At 40.1% G+C, this 8,283-nt stretch overlaps 1 pseudogene; it reads left to right on the forward strand.

Moving 5' to 3' along the window:
* The first annotated feature begins 4,287 nt into the window (after window positions 1–4,287).
* On the forward strand, window positions 4,288–7,554 carry LOC103922144 (annotated as a pseudogene).
* Window positions 7,555–8,283: the final 729 nt, after the last annotated feature.

Consider the following 8,283-nt stretch of genomic DNA (forward strand, 5'->3'; position numbering starts at 1 on the left):
ATTTCTATTAAGATCCATTTAGAGGGAACTAAGAAAAGCTAAGAACAGGAGACAAAAAGTGAAATTTCAGGAAGCAATAGATAAAATGCATTTATCAAGTAAACTTTAATCTCTTGGTTCTATTTAGATCAAGTGGTAAAAGGTCTTCTTTTCTTACGAGGTACCTTGTCTTACCTTGAGAATAAATACAGGTTTAATAGAAGTAATAAGGAGTAAAAACTAGCATATGTGAACCCCTCCGGATAATTTGTCAGGTTTATGTCATTTCACTCTACAGGCATTCTTCCCTGGAGACATTTTATAGAAGAAGTATAATCAACAAAGAAATGTAACAGATCAACTTATTTAGAACTTAACCACTAGAACAAATCTATCTCTGCCTTCATCATATTAGTGAATAATTCTAGGATGTGTTTTCTTTAGTAATAGTTCTTCTTTATTTTTCCCTGAAAAAGGTTTTAATTAGCAGATCTTTATTTAAAGACTTTTAATTAGACTTTTGATATAGCATTGCAAATGATAGAGAAAGACAAAGATAGAAAGAGGGTCCAGTCTTTCCAAATGTTTGGTAGGACTCTGTTTGACAGTAACAAATTTGCCTGGACTGGAGTTAAACAATATACAGAGAATGAAACTATCAAGAACAGTCAGTCTTTAATGAGGATCTATCAGGATGCATGATAGATGGTTGGTTACTCCACAATGAAGTATCAGTATTCATTGTAATATTTCATTTTTTGACTTGGCGGTCCTTGATTCTCATATCTCGTTCATTATGCACAGAAGATATAACAACCAAGAGCGCTTGTAAAGCTGTACATCAAACTAATCTGCTTTTTTAGTTTCTTCTTTCTGTGTATTTGTTGACATTATTTAGTAACAAATACTGCTTTAATAAATATTAACTTTTCATCTATTAAGAATGCTGACACCAGCTAATGTCCTAGAGGCAGTCTCCAGTTTCTGTTATCTGGCAGATGAGGCATCAAAACATCAGCTTGAAAGCCCATTTTTACTGAAAAGGAAACTGAACAAAGTCTGCACTGCAGCCCCAAGAAGTTCTCTGCAAACTTTGATTTTCTCTGAAAAACTTATGCCATAACTCAGCATGCTATTTCTTTATAAAATATTTAGTCTAACTAAGCAGTAAAAAGTGAACTCTTAGAGATTAGGGAACAAATCTCCTTACATGTTATACTCCAAATCTTGCTATAGGCAAAAACGAAACACATTTTGTATGTAAAACCAAGAATTTCTTCTTAGTGTAATTCAAATATTAACATTCTAAACAAAGATTTATTATTAGTCCAGATCTACTCCTTGCAGGAAAATAAAAAAAACATATTTTTAAATATTAATTAATAGCTATCTTTTTTTTCTGGTGTTATGCTGATCCTTCTGCTGCCCCTGGCTTCAGTCTGAGGAGTGAGTACAGTGAGTCATCTACATCCTGAGTTCTTCATCAAGAGGCATACGATATTAATGTTTTCTTTCTTTTCATTCTAGGATCTGCATAGGTTCATTTTACTTGCTTGTGAACTTGCCCCACACTTTGCTCCATCTTCATCGGTCTGCAAGTCCATGTTACATTCAAATTTTCTATATATGGTGCATTCTACATATATTAGATTCTTGTTCTTCATTCTCTTTGTTACCCTCAAATTTGTTTTGCCCAGCTCCTACATCTGCAATTCTCTGTCTATTGGTGGGTTATTTACAGTCTCAGGGCTTCCATTGTCAGCCTGTGCCTTTACACTTATCATGCAATACCTGTACACCTCTACACTGCGGAAACTCGTCTACGTAGTGGGAACACTATCTTTCCACTTGTCAAGGCCCCTGCTATCATCCATCCCATGCTTTTATTTCTCTAGGCTACATCATTATATTAGAGTCTTACAGATCTTGCTCTGTATCAAATAATTACTTTCTACTAGTATCTCTATAAAAATTATGGTTATATGATACAACGGAAAGCAAAAGTAAAACAAATTATGCAGACACTTTGCCTTCAGAAAATTTCCTGTTATTGCTAAACAGTGTGAAACAAAGCTCCAGGCAGCTAAGCCAAGGTCAGACAAAACAAGCTTGACAAACTTCAATTCTGAGGCCTTGCAAAGTCAGCACAGAACCAATGGCAATGCTGTATTTACTTGGCTATAGGGTTACAGTCCCCTCTTTGGACAGTCCACAAAGCACATGCTAACACTTCTGACAGGGATGTTACAAACCATTCTGTGACTCAGGGCTCCTAATCAGGATAGAGCAAAGCATCTTCTTGGAGGAATTTGCTCATTCTTACCTGATCTTGCCTTTTCTTGACCTACATAAATCTGAGGGTAGTCTGGAGTCTGTTATTGTGATGTATTGTGATAATCAACCATTACTTGATTTGCTAAGTGCTTGACTTTTATACTCAGTAGAATACATGAAAACAAGAAGACTATTATAATTGCTAAAATCACTACCATACCATGTAAAGTCAATTTCAAAATTCCTATCTATGAAAGAGATCATCTCGCACACTCTGTGATGAGGAAACATTTGTCCCTTCTTTAACATTTGAGTCTAACAATTTAGCCATGACCACCTATAGTTCAAAGCTAGCAACTGGTACCGAGCAAGGTTCTTCTGGCAGGCACTATACCTCAACTGCCAGTAGCTGCATACTGAGTAAAACACAAAGTTGTTCTGTGCTGTGGATCTTTACAGCAATCTGTCCCACCAAAAGCTACTTTCTATGGCTTCAGTTTCTTCAGCTATTGAGGCCAGTTCCTCTTGGGTTGAACTGATGGTTAATTTCATTTTACTAAATGATACAATAACTTTTTCAATCTGTTTCTTATCTTGGCATCTACTCCACACTGGTTTTCCCAGCAAAGTGCATACACTATTGCATTCCCAAATTGGGGCTTAGAAAACTATCACTTAAGTAACCTTATTTGAATCTGTTCAGATAGCTACTTTGTTGTTTGGTTTGGCTCGTTGCAGAACTGTGCAGATGGCTTGTACTTCAGCTGCGTGTATTGAAGGTGGGGAGATTCTTCCTTGCAGGGTGTATCCATCACCAAGACTGCATGAATACTGCATACCCTGTGAAGGTCTTCAGCTTCTTTCCTTCTTCTTGTGTGGCTCCCATTGAACCTGGAGTGATTGCAAATTAGCAGCAAAATGGCTGTGCTGGATGGTTGAATCCTAATGCATGTGCCTGTATTAATCAGGTTTCTGAGGTTGACTGTTGATCACATACTGGTCTCCAGCACCATTCTTGCTTTTTTTTTTTTTTAAACAGCTTGGTTAAAAGCCTGCTAACTCCTGTACCCATGGATATAAAATCTTGAGGAAATCATATGGTCCCTACAGAGATGTTAACTCATGCACATTTGGTGGGGCAAAGATTGTTCCTCCTTCTTTTATTTGCTACTCATTAGTTGTGATCAATGTTCATGTCCCACATCTACTTCTGTGCAATTCACTTTGTATTAGTTGAGATTTTTTTTATTTACTTTGGATCTTTTCACAAAACTTTTTATTGTTAACTCTTTTGCCTCTATTTGAGTGAGGTCAGGGATTAATAATTCATCTGCATATGAAATTACATGAGCTTGATTAACTTCTGATATTTTTCATGTGACCAGATTGCATGAGCACATCATGTATCTAGAACATTGTGAAATCCTTGGGTAACTCAAGGAAAGCAGAGTCACTGTCCTTTGAATGTAAAGACAAGCTTGTACTAACAAACAATGCTGTCCTAGAAATATTACAAAAAAGCAGTTGCAAATTTTTTTTTTTCCTGCCCACTTTGAGCTAGATGCTATTTCTTTCAGAACCTTTGGCATTTTTGCTACAACAACATTTACTCACTGCTAGGCAAAATTGTCCGTAGGTAACAATAATCATACTTGGGCAGTGTTGTATAGCATGTGGATAATTACCTTAACAGAATAAAGTCTGACACTGACTGAGCATCAGCCTCCAGGGTATGCGGTCTGTATCAAAATGTTTCACAGATCTGGGATTTGTGACATTAAATAACTTAAGTATTTCAATAATTTCCTCAGAGTGGTTTAATTCTGCACTGTATCTTTTTCAGCCACCTAGCTCAAAGGTGCCATAAAAACCACAGACCTATCATAACAATCATCTATCACTGTGAACAATCTCTTAGGTTTATGTGGGACTACACCAGTGCCTAAAATTATCTGTGTGTTTAAATGCATACTTGATTTGGGCCTTTGTAAATAATACCATAGATTTTTTCAATACTATGACATTAAACGGATTATGGATCTGTTAGAAACCACGGAAGACCCTGACAATGGTCACATAAGAATTAGGGTTTCTCCCCCCAAAAAGGTGGCGGGATCAACAGCCCAACAGAAGTACAACTACACAAATGCACACAGCATGGGCAACAAACAGGAGGAGCTGGACGCCATTGTGCAGTTGGAAAACTATCATTATAAAAGGGGTAAAACCAGGCTCGCTAGTGATAAGCCATGGGACAGCACGCCAATGTTTAAGGGATGGTGTGCTAGCATGGTCCTTCAGTCTGCTCCACAATGTGCTGAGTACACTGGAGCACATTTGAAATGTCTGTATTAATGTGCACAGCACCTTAGCATCTCAGTGTGGGTAGGGAATGGACATCCACATGGCAGCAAAGCAGCAAGGGTTGTTGATGTGCTAGAAATCATGGAAGCACCTGAGAACAGTCACATAGGAATTAGGGCTTCTCTGAAGGGCATCTACACCAATGCACGCAGTGTGGGCAACAAACAGGAGGAGCTGGACGCCATTGTGCAGCTGGACCGCTATGATATAGTTGCCATCACGGAAACACGGTGGGATGACTCGCACCACATTGCAGTGCTGCAATGGATGGCTATAAGCTCTTCAGAAGGGATAAGATAAGATAAGGAAGGAGAGGCGATGGGGTAGCCCTGTGTGTTAGGGAGTGTTTTGACTGTCTAGAGCTTGACGATGGTGACAATAGGGTTGAGTGTTCATGGGTAGGAATCAGGGGGAAGGCCAACAAGGCAGATATCATGGTGGGAGTCTGCTATAGACCACCCAACCAGGATGAAGAGGCCAATAAAATGTTCTGTAAGCAGCTGGGAAAAGTCTCACAATCGCTAGCCCTTGTCCTCGTGGGGGACTTCAACCTACCAGGTGTCTGCTGGAATACAATACAGCCGAGAGGAAAGAGTCTAGGAGGTTCCTGGCGTGTGTGGAAGATAGATAACTTCCTGACACAGCTAGTGAGTGAGCCAACCAGGGAAGGCGCCCCGCTGGACCTGTTGTTTGTGAACAGAGAAGGACTGATGGGTGATTTGATGGTTGGAGGCCATCTTGGGTCTAGCGATCATGACATGATAGAGCTTTTGATTCCTGGTGAAGTAAGGAGGGGGGTGAGCAGAACTGCTACCCTGGACTTCCGGAGGGCAGACTTTGGCCTGTTTAGGAGACTGGTTGACAGACTCCCTCGGGAGGCAGTCCTGAAGGGCAAAGGAGTCCAGGAAGGCTGGACATTCTTCAAAAATAGTTCTGTGTTACATATACATCATAAGAAAATAAGCTACTAAGCTTGAAATACACTGCTGTATTTGGTGTTAGAAAACAATTTCAGGTGAATTTTGCCCTCTAAAGAATGGATTATTCTCTGTTCTTCTCCCCATGTCTCGGTTGGTGTCAGAAAAGACATGATGGTGGAAATGTCATCAATATAAATAAGGTGGAAAAGGAGAGACAAATAGCAACTGTAGTGAATGCAATAGAAATTGGTTTTAAATTCAGAGCTAAGAGACTCAAGTGGAACATGCTGATTTTAGGATGCTTACAGAAGTTATATTGTGCCATACCCTTTTTCTGTTGAAGTGCTAAAACTAAAGGTGACATAATTAAAAAAAATAAAACATGAAAATGTATCAATACAGTAAAACATTCAAAGTTAAGTAGTGCAGCAAATCAATTTGCCAGTTGAACAATTATTAAAATATATGCTTCATTTTCTCTTTATGGAAGAGAGGAGGAAAAAAAGGCAAATGAGGAATTTTTTTGGTAGTTTCTGGCAAGTGAACAGAAAGAAAGCTTGTACAAGCTGCATCCATTCATATCAACCATACTCTATTTGTTTTCATTTGTTTTCCCCTGTAGTCTCATGGTTTTTTCAGCTAAACCTGGGATGTGATGGAGAAGAGTCAACTTTTTCTTTGCTCATTATAAATCAGTGACTTGTCATTTAAGCAAGGTATATGAACAGACATAGTGTGTGTTCTGCTGATAATTGCAAAAATTGTCATGAGCTGTGCACTAACAAATCAAGACCACAGAACTTAACTGGATTTGCAATATAGGTGCGTCCATGTGTACGTATCTCAATACATACGGGTTTATGAAAGGCAGGTCCTGCTTGACTAACCTGATCCCCTCTATGACAAGGTGACCTGCTTAGTAGATGAGGGAAAGGCTGTGGATGCTGTCTACCTAGACTTTAGTAAAGCCTTTGACACTGTTTCCTACAGCATTCTCCTGGAGAAGCTCGCTGCTCATGGCTTGGACAGCTGTATTCTTCACTGGGTTAAAAACTGGCTGGATGGCTGAGCCCAGAGACTTGTGGTGGATCGAGTTCAATCCAGTGGCGGCCGGTCATGAATGGTGTTCCTCAGGGCTCAGTATTGGGGACAGTTCTGTTTAATATCTTTATCAATGATCTGGACGAGGGGATTGAGTGCACCCTCAGTAAGTCTGCAGATGACACCGAGTTGCGGGGGGGCTGTTGATCTGCTTGAGGGTAGGAAGGCTCTGCAGGGATCTGCACAGGTTGGATTGACCAATTGGCCAAGGCCAATTGTATGAGTTTCAACAAGGCTAAGTGCCGGGTCCTACACTTGGGTCATAATAACCCCATCTAACGCTACAGGCTTGGGGAAGAATGGCTGGAAAGCTGCCTGTCGAAAAGGACCTGAGGGTGTTGGTCAACAGACGTCTGAGTATGATCCAGCAGTGTGCCAGGTAACCAGGAAGGCCAATAGCATCCTGGCTTGTATTAGAAATAACGTGGCCAGCAGGACTAGGGAAGTGATCATCCCCCAGTACTCGGCACTTGTGAGGCTGCAACGTGAATACTGTATTCAGTTTTGGGCCCCTCACTACAAGAAAGACATTGAGGTGCTGGAGCGTGTCTAAAGAAGGGCAATGAAGCTGGTGAAGGGTCTGGAACACAAGTCTTATGAGGACCGTCTGAGGGAACTGGGGTTGTTTAGCCTGGAGAAAAGGAGGCTCAAGGGAGACTTTATCGCGCTCTACTACTACCTGAAAGGAGGTTGTAGCAAGGTGGGTGTCGGTCTCTTCTCCCAAGTAACAAGTGATAGGACAAGAGGAAATGGCTTTAAGTTGCACCAGGGGAGGTTTAGATTGGATATTAGGAAAGAATTCTTCACCGAAAGGGTTGCCAAGGTTTGGAACAGGCTGCCCAGGGAACTGGTTGAGTCACCATCCCTGAAGGTATTTACAAGATGTGTAGATGTGATGCTTAAGGACATGGTTTAGTGGTGGACTTTGCAGTGCTAGGTTAAAGGTTGGACTTGATGAACTTGAAGTTTTTTTCCAACCTATACGATTCTATGATTCTATGATTCTAAATAGAGAAGGTTCAGTCCTAAGAAATAACAGAAAGAAAATGAAGTAGGATATATCTGAAACAAAGACTTCTGAAAACTTCGTGCTTCTGCAAAAAAAGACAGCAAAGAAGAATGTTATAAAATTGGAAATATGTTGAAAATTGGAATAACTGTTGTGGTAACATATTGATAACATTCCAGCAATAAGTGACAAAGTGCTAATTGCTGGGATATGGTGGAAACAGTCCTTTTGGGGATTAACTCTCCTGACAAAATCCTGTAAGTAGAAGAATAGTTATTATTCCTTGTCTTTCTTAGCAAAAAATGTAGAAAATATGTGATACCAAAAGGTTTTTTTGGGGCAACCGTGGCATCATGGAAAAAGGACAGAGTATTCAGAAGCTAAACAGGTGATTCAGAGACTGTTAATAGTTTCCCAGTGTTACAGACAGAACTAAATTTTGCTGCCCCAATAATCAGAAGCTGGGGCTAGGGTAGTGCTATTCAGAAAAGGATGAGCTGGGATGGATCATTATGAAAATAAATAAGGAAAAGGTAGGGACAATTGTCTCTAAAAAGAGCCACATACCTCATTCTCTTATCTAAATGCAGAGGCAATGGTTGGACAGGGTTTCCAGGGCACTGGAATAGGGGGCAT

Source organism: Pygoscelis adeliae, unplaced genomic scaffold (genome assembly GCF_000699105.1).
Source record: "Pygoscelis adeliae isolate BGI_AS28 unplaced genomic scaffold, ASM69910v1 Scaffold37, whole genome shotgun sequence".
Lineage (NCBI taxonomy): Eukaryota > Metazoa > Chordata > Aves > Sphenisciformes > Spheniscidae > Pygoscelis > Pygoscelis adeliae.